Consider the following 12,070-nt stretch of genomic DNA (forward strand, 5'->3'; position numbering starts at 1 on the left):
GTCTATGGTATGATACAGCGGACATATATTTATTACCTGCTTCTTTCTGTCAATAACCAGAATTACATGAGGTTCTAAAAAATGCTGACTTTGGTACTGATCAGGTGAGTGTATCTCTGAACTTTTGAGTATAGAAATGAGAACACAAATCAGTTAATTAAGCCCAGGAAGGCAGGTTCCTTGTTGTTAAGTAACAGTCATTGTCACTGTGCTCTTGAGCTCAGTCTTCCATCTAGCTCACACTACAGCTGCTGAGCACAGGCATGTGCATGCTCATGTTCTTATATCTATAGTATAAATCCCTTACACACCGTTGCACCTATGGTCATTCAGTTTTTTTGTCTGGTTTCTTTTTTGGCATGATACAGATCAAGTTGTCATGTTTGTACAAGCAAATTATATGTACCTAGGACCGTTCTTCAGTATTTGAGCAAACCATCCCAGAGTAGGCTGCGCTTGTATTAGTAAACTCTCTTATCTTCTGCACAGGGTCATCATATCCAAACAGCACAGCAGAAATGGTCCCTGGCCCACAGTAGCTCCTAAACCATGCCCAGGACCTGTTCGGAAGAGCACTCATTGGCCTGGGCCAAAGCTCTGCTGGGAACAATTTATCTGTACAGATGATGGAATGCCATGGCTGGAAACACTCCTTGGCATTATTTAATTTCCTGGTATGGATGTAATTAGTCTGACCTGAAATTGAACTGTGAATAAAATCCAGTTTTTAAAATAAAACCTTAGAAGAAAGCATTCTATTTAATTCTGAATTCTTTTTTGCAGCCTTATCTTTTTGTGCATTGTTTGCCATTTTGTCAACATTCACTTACATCAAGTTTTTTGCAAATGCTAAAACTTTGAAATGCTCTTTTGCTCAAATAGGAATACTATTCACCCATTCTTTTTTGTCTGACTTCTTATAAACTGGAAGACTTTACAAGGTTTTGCTTTAAAAATTAATTTCTCTATTAGTTTTTCTAGAGAAAATATATTGCCTTTCGGGTGGAAATCTTAAAAGAAGATTACATCTCTGTTAGGTTTTAATTTTTCTAGGAATAATCCATCCACTACAGCTCAACATCTGCGAGCCTCAAGAGTAGGTTGTCATACCTCAGACAAGCACAGAGAAGTGAAGGAATTTTCAAAGAAGCCAGATATAATTTCATGGCAGTGAATTGCTACCCTATGAACACTGAGGAATTGTGGCATTCCACTTCTCATTATGTATGCCCACAAGAGAAATCTTAAACTAGACTTTTCTTTGACTATTGCCTTCGTTCTCTCCTTCTCTTGTACATACTTATAAAATAAAGATCAAACTTCCCTGAATCCTTTTTATCTGCTTTGAAGTCTAAGGAAAACTTTTTTGGAAATTCTATTTTCATCTCTGTCAATTTATTCTCTAATGCTTCTAACTTGTCAAATACAGACCGTGCTGTTCAAGGAGCAGTTAAGGAAAAAAAGCCCATCTTTGAATCTACATGAATGGACAATCACTCTCACCATTCATGGAAACTCTCAAAAACGTGAAGTCACGATATACTTCTCTTCTATTACAATTTCTTTTGCACCAGTTCTGAGGCATGTCCTCTAGATTCTGTGGAGGGGGAAAAATGCAGTCTTTTTTTTTCTCTTCTTGCCCAGCAAATTACTTTGAGTATGTAAAAGAAGCAAATCCTACAGCTTTGAACATCTCTTTTGGTATTCTTTGCTTGTTCCTTCCCTAGAACTCAATTTTTGCCTGAAGAGTTGTAAAGGGAGAAGATATTGTCATTTTAGAAGGATAAATCAAAAGTATCCAACTCGGAGCTATTGCCCAAAGGTGGGAAGCTAGAGATATTCCCTTTCCCTGGGGAAAAGTGGGGGACATAGGGCTGGGGTCCCTTGGGTTAGCTGAAAGAAGCCCGAATCTCTGACTCCGCTTGGAGAAGCACAGAAGAGACACCATCTCCTGTAGCAGATATGACCCTTTTCCAGTAAAGCAGACTGTGTGAGGGCAGTCCTCAGGCAATGCCTTAGAGAACCCATTAAGAAACCTCTAATTAGAAGCTACACATGAACCTCCTGCCCAGGAGGGCTTGGTCCCACTGTTCCCACCTGCAACTGAGCCCTCCTGCCCCAGGCAGGGTGCTGCAGCCCAACTCCCTGGTGCTACCCTCCAATGTCTCGAAATTGCCCTGCGAGACGGGTCTGTGTCCCACTGCTGAGATCAGCCCCATCCCTGTGGCTGCTGCAGTAAATCCTTCTCCTTGCTTTTGCCTACAAAACTAGCTTTACTTTCATATTTTCCCAGGCAAATGAACCCAGCTTGTCCTGTACGACACGATGTTTCTCAGCCCATCTCCTGGGACCTACTGGTGGCTTGAAATAAACCATCAAACCATCTTCCCAGCTGTTTGTTGCTGTAGGCCAGCTGGGCCCTTTGAAAGAAACTCATGATATGGGCAACCAAAACCTTTTTTCATTCAGAGAATGAAAAAGAGTCTGATGGTCCTGGTGGAAACATGGGAGATGTGCTGCGTTTGCGGTGAAACAGTACTGGGGGAAGCTTGTGCGGCTTCAAAAGCAACCCAAGGAGCAATGCTGCTCTCTGAGGATGGCCTTCACCCAGCTTCCACTTGATGCAGTTTAGGATCTGCTTGGGTCTGAAATGGGTGCAGGTTGATCTGGGATGGCCTTTAGTCTAAAATACTGTAGCTGTAAGAATTTCCAGAATAGACATACAGATATTTCTACTTCGCAAATGTACTTATCTAATGATGGATCTGTATAAACACACACATTCTATTTAGCTCTCATCAAAAGGCTGATAATGGCAGGCTTTACAACTCTTAAGCGACAGGTCTTACGAGGCAAGGTACCTAACTCAGAGATCTGAAAAGGCATTGTGTAGCTATGATTTTAACACAGAAAAAAAATTAAAAGCCTGCAGCAATGAAGTGCTTAGTGCAAGATTTCAATTCTCAACCTTACAGCTATTACATTTCAATTTGATGCAGTAAAAGATTTTGCTGATCCTAAACTAGCGAACAGCAAGAAGGAAATGTCTTTTTTTTCCCCTTTGAAGCAAGTGGTTATTGTTTTAAATTATTAGGGATCTAAACTTGGCCACCATCCAAGACATGTCATGGAGCTTAGGTTCTCAGCGCCAGAGTGAAAAGCACACACCCAAATATTTGATCAGAGCATATTCTTCCAGCCTTGCTGACAAAGACAGACTCAGAGATGACAATACAGATTACAATTTTCTTTCAAAATCAAATATGTTTTTGCTTTTTTTTTTTCCTGGAAGAATTAAAACATGTTCTAATCAGAAAGGTCCAACGTGTCTCTGGCAAACAGAAAAATTCCTCAGGGATCCAAATTAAGAATAAAACAAGCGAAGAAGAGGGCAACTCACAGCGGTGCATAGACACTGCCTCTTGTATGCTTTTACTCTTGTGTGTTTGATTGCCTGTGTGAGTTTTGCATCTTGTATGTTATTGTTTATCAAAGACCAATCAACGAGAAGGGAGATTAGAGGGGAGGAAGAAAGGAAAAGAAAAAAGGAGAGGAGGAGAAATCTTATGCATATGTGAGGCCAAGGGATATTGCCTTTCAGGGTTCACGCACTGTTATCTTTAATTTTTATGGTATTTAAAAGAATGGTAATGAGTATCAGAGTTAAAATGCAAGGGTTGATGATTTCAGAGAAAACACATTGCCCAGAATTAGCTAAGGCAATGCCCCCCAAGGCTTTTCTAGACCAGTGAACCACCTTTAACCCTCAGCTGCCATGTGCCCTTTGAGGAACTTGCCAGGGCATTTTCCAAAGCAGGGCCCAGAGCAACTGTGCAAATTGCACTTTGCTGAAAACTTCCTCCTGGCAAATCAGAAAAACTACATGGAAAATAGCAGCATGGAATGCTTGGACGCAATGTAAGTTTGCACATTTTTCTGTTTATTATAGTCTATAGTCCATTTATGACTACTTATCCGAGGCTTTTGGGCCACTACAGAGCCATGGGCTACAGTTTTGCGGACCACTGAGCTATGGAATCAGTCCTCATTAAAGAACACCTGCCAGGGATTATTCATCCTTCAGGGTAACTTCCATACATTAAGTGTCCTGTTGGTAGGAAAATATGAAATAAGAAATTTTAAAAGGACTGGATTGCTGGGAGGTGATTTGCTTTTGGGCATTGGGCTACTTCAGCTGATGATGTCAAGAAAGTTTGTTGTGCTTTACTATTGCTTAACTTGGAATATGGAAAGCTGTTTCTTTCCTGAATGTGTTTTTAAAACTAATACTCCCAAGACTTACTGTACCTTGTTGCAGGGGCAAAGATGGTTTCGGTGATTTTTTTAAGCTTGACAGAAGAAATGGACACAATTGCAAAGCTCGGTTGCAATTTCTTATACTGGCAAGTATTTCCAAATATTTCGGGTGTATTTGCTTGCTTACACAAAATCAGATTTGTTTACATGTGTTCAATAACCACCTATTGAACATCTAATACGACAAATGAGGACGTGCTAAAATGCCTGCCTACCTTGGTAGCTGTATGAGACTAGGGTATTCTTTCTATCTGGTGATTATCAAATATAATATTATCCAGCTTTAATCAGTGTGGGTGAAAGAGGAGACAGTATGCAGGAACAGATTTGGAGTTCTGAAGATGCAGATGAATTTACCTGCAAATCTGGTGGGCATGGTAATGCAAAGCATTAAGAATTGGCTTACAGTCCGTAGCACCAGTTTGCTACTGCTGACCTGACATACTGGCTGTTCATGGGCCACTTAATGTAATGACGATGTTGACCTGAGATCCTTCCTGTGAGGCTGGAGAATGAAAGAGAAGCAGCTTTCCCATTGACTTTCCTTAATTTTGTGCATTCGTCAGAAACCCAGCATTTTGTGAGATACTGATTTGTGTTGTTGGTTTTCTTGATCCTTAATGATATAATGCTATGTAAAACATTTTAAAGAAAAATGTAGTAACCTTATATTGGAACAAACTGTTCTGTCAATAAGTAGTGTAAGTGCACCACAAAACCAACTCACCCTTAACATGACAGCAATTTCTTCAGTGACATTTACGAGCTCATTGAAAGAACAGTAGCAATTTTATCCATTGTTTGGGGCTTACTACCCAATGTATAATGAAAGTGCTATGAAAATTAGAAAGTGCATACAACACAGCTCTTTTATAGTGTAAATAACACAGCCATTTAAATTATACATGTACTGGAATTATATTATACACATATATGCTGTACACAAACTAGAATAGACCTTTTACCGAACTAAGCTGTATTTTAATTAGGAGAGTGGTAACAAGCCGTTAAATCAGCCAACACTGTATTTTGGTTTTAACTCAGAAATTCTGGGGCTTTATGAATTCATGACAGACCCTTAGGGATACATTTTCAAAGCACTGCACAGGATTTTAGCCATGCAAATCCCATTAAAATCAGTGGGAGACATGTGACTAAAACCCACGCAAGGCTTTGGAAGCAACATGCCCCTTAATGTTATCTAGACAGTGTTTTGGCCTGTGAATTTCCTTGCTTCCAATTTTTACAACTGAATTCAAAAGGAAATAAAATTTGCCATGGGGATGTGGGAATTTTAACAGGATGCAGCCTCTTTCAGTTCCAGAGAAGTAGTTCTGATCTATCAACTACATTAACACATGGTAAAGGTATTTTTAGTCTCTGCTTTATGGGCTTAATGTGTACACAGCTATTCTGACCTGTGATTAAATGATTTTACTATGCAACTACGTAGGTAACTGACTTTGCGAATATATATATATTGTAGTTCTCAGCAGATTATAATTTCTCTTAATAAAGTCTTTGAATTGGGTAAACCATAAAGTTCCTTTCGGAGCTATGATTGTACTTGACTTCAGTACTGTGATACCCCGAGTGATGTGCTTTCTGCTGCCAGGCATTTCACCAAGACCCAAATATGCTATGAAAGTCACAGATCAGGTACTCTCAGGTAAGAGCAGCAGCTGATCAGTGTGAGCTTTAGACAAGCAGGTCTTCCTTGGTTGCCTGAGCTGCAGGTGGGGATCTGCAGCAGGGCGGAGATGGGCAGCAATGAGCTCAGGAGCACATTTTGCTGCTAGATGAGAGGGAGAAGTTCAGTCTCTGAAACAGATAGAGAAATTAAGCTTTCTCTAGACTGTGTGTCTATCACCAGACATTCAATATGGAAGTAAAAAGTAGTATGTCTGAAGAGGTTACTCAAAGTGCCAGGTCCTTTATTCAAATTTATCTTGCAGTAGGTGAAGCAGAAACTGATTTGGAAGGTTATTTCATACTGAAAGTAATGGGGAAAACCTGGATCTGCTAGAGGTGTGTGTAGGCACATGTAACAAAACAAGGGCAATCCACATGATGAACCTGCTTGTCTGTACGTCAGGTAAAAACAGACACCAAAATTTGAGCCCCGAAGCAGAAACACTACCAAATTACATGATTTTTGAGACCTGTAAGTCCAAGTGTCTTGAAGAAGGTTAATTTCAAAGAAGTCCCCCTCTGCTTTCTATGTCTACAGTAAGAGTCAGAAGAGTCTGGAGCACAAGTCTTCTGAGGAGCGGCTGAGGGAGCTGGGGTTGTTCAGTCTGGAGAAGAGGAGGCTGAGGGGAGACCTCATTGCTCTCTACAGTTACCTGAAAGGGGGTTGTGGAGAGGTGGGTGTTGGTCTCTTCTCCCAAGTGATGAGTGACAGGACAAGAGGAAATGGCCTCAAGTTGCCCCAGGGGAGGTTCAGGCTGGATATTAGGAAAAATTTCTTTACTGAGAGAGTGGTGACACTGGAATAGACTGCCCAGGGAGGTGGTGGAGTCACCCTCCTTGGAGGTATTCAAGGAACGTGTGGACGTGGCATTGTGGGACGTGGCTTGATGGGCATGGTGGTGTGTGGTGTGTTTTTTTGTTTGTGGTTTGGTTTTTTTTTTTTTTTTTTTTTTTTTTGTTAATGATTGGACTTGATGATCTTACAGGTCTTTTCCAACCTTAGTGATTCTGTGATTCTGTGAATTGCAATTAAAACTTAGTAGTTTTACAGTATTTCTGAAGGGGCTGAGCGAGATTTTTGGTACTGCAGCTCATCCGGGAGTACATCACAGAGGCACCCCAGCACTGGGAGATTGTGTTTTTGGGCCTTCTGGATTTAATGCGTGACCTGCTTGCATAGTTCTGCGAAGTCCGTGTACCTTGACTACATGTTCCATAGTTGCTTGGCGGGACTGTTACCATCCCTAACACAGCGCAGGGATGCTCTTGGGTGTTTCTCTCCTTCGCACCCAGGGCCACAGCGGGCACAGCAGGAGCGCTCGTAACCAGATGCCAGGGAGAGGGGCCGCTGGAGCCGCAGGGTTTTTTTTTTGGGGGGGAATCCCGCAAATCGCTCTGACGGGGGGGTTCTCCCCACGGTGAGCGCCGCTGCCAGGCGGGCCCCCCCGCCGGGGCGGCTGGCGGGGGATGCGTTGCAGGAGGCGGGCGCTCCCGGCCCCTCCCCGGCCCTGCACTAGGTGGAGCTGCAGCCCGCGGCGGGGAGACGCCGCCGCCGCCGCCCTTTGTCCGCCCGCGCCGCGCCGGAGCGGGGCCGGGGGGGCGGCGCGGAGCTCTGCGGAGCGGAGCATCACTCCTGCCGCAGTTCTCTTAACCAGGGGTTGCTTCAGATACTGAATCTGCCCCTTAACGATGGGTGTAAGAATCCTTTCCTCGTGGGTTTGGGATTGTGTTATTTTTCTTTAGGTGTTTTGGCAGAGCTTAAAACAAATTTTCCTATTTATTCCACCTAATACTATACTCTCGATATTAAGATTTAGCAGGAAAAAAAAAGATATTTAAAAATTAAAATTGTACTCCGATGTAATTTGCTGTGCAGTTGTTCGGAGATGTCTTTGCAACTGAGAGACCTTAAACTACATTGCTTTATCTTTCTGTTTTTCTTAATTCCAAACAGGGTGTTCTGTTTCCCCAAATTATTTGACACCACCATTATAATGAATTTAAACTTTGGGGTCCCCCCAGTTTCATCTAACTAAATTGTCCAGGGAAAAATATAAATAAGGCAAGAGCTTTTTTTTTTTCCCCCTCTTCGTATGTGCCTTTACTTTTTTCTACACTCTAATGACATTTGGCAGGCTCAACTGTGTAATGCTTGACTCGTTTTATTGTTGTCTGCTCCCAGTGGGGAATAGTTGACACTGCTCTCTGTTTTCAATTGATATCCATTTTCAACAATATTGCTTTCTATTAGATTCCTGCACAGTTTGTGCCAGCCAAACCGAATATTTACCATGTTGCCCTCAAAGCCTCAAATCAACAAACATTAAAATAAGTAAAATATGCATTTACTATCTGACATTTTCAAATTTCCATTTCAAATTATTATTTTTACTATATTTCACAACAAATTAATCAAGCATTGCAGATACAGTATTGCCACTTAAGGTAACTCAGATTGATTTTGAGTTTTAAATGACAGGATAAGAGGGTGCACAAAAAGAGGAAAACCTAATGCACTTATCTGCATTTCATTAGCTTCTATGATCACTTCTCTAAAAGAGGATGCACAGATTTATATTGATCGTTGTTTCCAATCTTTATGCTGAATGACATTGTTGCTTGTATAATCTTATTAATTCCAAGTAGTTTGCTCATGTAGTAAAATACTAAAATCAATCCCTGGAATCCTTGAATTTTGAGCTACCCCCTGAACTTAGCAGCTCTTCTGGGGCAGACTTCTGTTTCTTGTCATCGCTTTCATGGCTTGGTGTCTGCCTGCTTTTCTCAGCTCTCCAGCCCTGCACTGCCTCAGTTCCTTTCACCAACTCTTTTCACCTCTGACACATGTTTATCAATTTCCCACACTCACCTCAGAGGCTTCTCCGTTAATGGTATGTCTTTCTAATTTTTGGTCGCAAGTCATTTATTATGTGCAATTTTGTCTCTGTAAAGCCTAGTTTAAGCAGTTAGTCGTGTTGACTTGCATGAAAATTATGGTGGATCAGGTAGTGAAACACCATTTGTGTATCTTTCCAGAAGGTTTTCTGTGATAACTTCTTCTTTTCTTCCTCCTTCTCCTCCTCATGCATCTTCTTCCTCTTTTTTTTGTCTTTGTTTTCACCTTTGTCTTTAGAAGCTCTAAGATGTCTATCTTGTGAAAAAGAAATCTGGCAAGAAAAAGGCTCAAAACAGAGGGAATGCTGCTGCTTCTTTTCCTTGTGCTCCCTTCCACCCCTTCCAAAATGCCAGCTAGAGCTTCAGGTGAGATACAGATCTTGAAAATTTTATGTTCCTGGCTTGGGTCTGGGTTTGTAGTGTTGGAAAGACTGAACGTGAATGCTGCGAAGGGCCATGCTCTTGCCATCACCCCAGGTGCAGCAGCAGCAGAAGCTCAGGCTGTGGCAGGAGCACCAGGACACAGTCTCTTCAGGAGGGAGGGAGACGGACCCTATCTGCACTCCCTAGTAAGCAGGGCTGGACCAGCTCTCCCTCTTCCAGCATGAGGGTAGCGAAAGGTGATGCTTGACGCAGACACCTCTAAGTTGTTAGAGACCTAGAGACAGCCTTTCTCCATCCTTCAGCACAAAGATCCAAGTCTTTTCCTCCTGCAATGTACTACAATTAGCCTCTAAGCCTTGCTGTAACCAGAAGATGTAGAAATGTAGGTAAACTTGCATAATGTTGAAGCTGACGTAGGTTCATGTAAGCTGCTTGTTTTTAAGGTACCAACTACATAAGAAAATATATAAAAGGACTACATTCAGAGAAAACTGTGAAGATCCCCAAAATTAGGGAACAGAAGAACTGAAGCTGCTGTGGAAATTTATTTGGCCCCTTTGTGTGCATACTGTTCTGATGTAATTTTGGTGAAGTGATAATATTCTCTTTAATCCATAGGCAAAATGCTTTCTTCCCCACACAGGATGGATGGTGTTTGCTGAACTGGGAGTTATTCAATATTTTGTTTTTCCCCATCAGTCAGTGCATGACCCCAGGCTTTATTTACCAAACACCATCCAAGCCCTGCACTTAATACAGAATTATTAATTTCCTCCTGGGCTGTTCTTTTACTGTCCTCATCAACAGTGCTTCACAATGGTTAATGGAGTTCTATATTTGGCCTGTGGCATAGGACTTTCAGTTTTTCTCAAATCAAGTGTGTGATATCCTTTCCTTCCCTGATATTTATTACCTTTCCATAATGGCACAGATGTGCAGAGGTCTGATCATAAATTGGTTTCATCTCCTGTGCGGATCCCCAAAGCCCCTGAAGTCCTGGAAGTGAAATGCCGGCTCTTCCCCAGTGCACCAGTGCTCCAGGTTGGACAGGGGAGACCCTGGAGGGGAGCTCCGGCAGCCTCCCCTCGGCCACAGCCCCTTCACCCCTGCTTTGTGGTGTAAAAAGGATGAACTGCGCCGTTCCCTTGTAATCCGTCTGGATGATTTGTGTTGTCATAACTGGCACAGTGTGGAAAACGCATTCAAATATAACACACAAGCTGTCAGAAAGAGCTACCAGTCTAAGACAAATAATGTACAAAGGAAAAGGCACACGATGGAGCAAAGACGGTAAGGCTTAAAAAAAAGTCAAAACCTCAAAATCTTTTGAGACATGGGACTCATCTTTTATGCTGTCAGTCCTTAGGGCAAAATTCATTTGTTTATGACTAGGTTAGAGAAACCCCAAGTTTTCTCTTCTGGCAGTTAAATGTGAGCCTTTGGCTGAGCCAAAGGTGTGGACGTGATTTTCACCTTAGTTTCTTTTGAAGGAAGACAGTTTATCATCACAGTCAACAAGTCAGATGAAGACCCTTCTCTTGAACACAGGGAAAGCAGAGAAGCCCTATGCTGCTGTAAATCAGTAGAGCTCGAGGGGCTCTAGCCTTCGGTTTTCACCTGGCGGAGAGGAGGCTCAATGTTTTCACTTGGCATCATAGCACTTTCGTGTCTGCTCCAGCCCTTTATTCAAGCGCTGATTAAATTTGGTTAATTACAATGGTAACCAACCACGGCATCCCAAGGTGCCCCCCACCACCTGTGAAATCCAGGGTATCTTCTAAAAGAAAGACATACACACAAACATTGCAGGGATAAGCTAATGTTGCCTGAGAGCTCGTTATTTTGTGAGATAATATTATGGGATAGTGATTGCCTGGTGGATAATTGTGTGTGAAAGGGTATTTTGTCATACTTGTTTTGCTTTTTTCCTCAAGTAGGCTGAAAACTGGAATGTATTGAGTTTCCAAAATAGAAAGAGCTGGATTCTAAAGTGACTCCGCAAAAAAATAAGCACATAAATCACAGCATTCATAAGAGAAAGGATGCAAAGAAAGTGCTGTAGTTACCAAGATAGATTCCACTTTATTAAGTGGAGGGGAAAATAAAGCTTTATTTTGTGGTTCCAGATTGCTTTTAACATTAACTGTATATGTTCACCAATTGACAGAAAGAAGAACATAGTAGATTATACAGCCAAGGTATGATTGAAGACATGTAGGCAGGGGGCAACTTGGGAAGCATTGATCACAATCTCATTAGGTCTGAGATTGCAGCAAAAATGAATGCTAAATGAGGATAAGGAGAACAAAAAAATGCTGGAGTCAGACTTGTGTTTCTCCAGAGGATGAGCTACACAGTTGTAAAAATCAAATGGGCTGAGGAGTGGTACTAAGAGAACAGAAAACCCCAAGAACTAAAGACTAGGTAAAGAAAACAGAATCACAGAATCACAGAATCATTAAGGTTGGAAAAGACCTGTAAGATCATCAAGTCCAACCATCAACCCAACACCACCATGCCCACTAAACCATGTCCCACAATGCCACGTCCACACATTCCTTGAACACCTCCAGTGAGGGTGACTCCACCATCTCCCTGGGCAGCCTGTTCCAGTGCCTGACAACCCTTTCGGTGAAGAAGTTTTTCCTAATATCCAATCTAAACCCCCCCTGGCGCAACTTGAGGCCATTTTCTCTCGACCTATCACTTGTCACTTGGGAGAAGAGACCAACACCCACCTCACCACAACCCCCTTTCAGGTAATTGTAGAGAGCGATAAGGT

Source organism: Gavia stellata, chromosome 3, assembly GCF_030936135.1.
Source record: "Gavia stellata isolate bGavSte3 chromosome 3, bGavSte3.hap2, whole genome shotgun sequence".
In the NCBI taxonomy this organism is placed as follows: domain Eukaryota; kingdom Metazoa; phylum Chordata; class Aves; order Gaviiformes; family Gaviidae; genus Gavia; species Gavia stellata.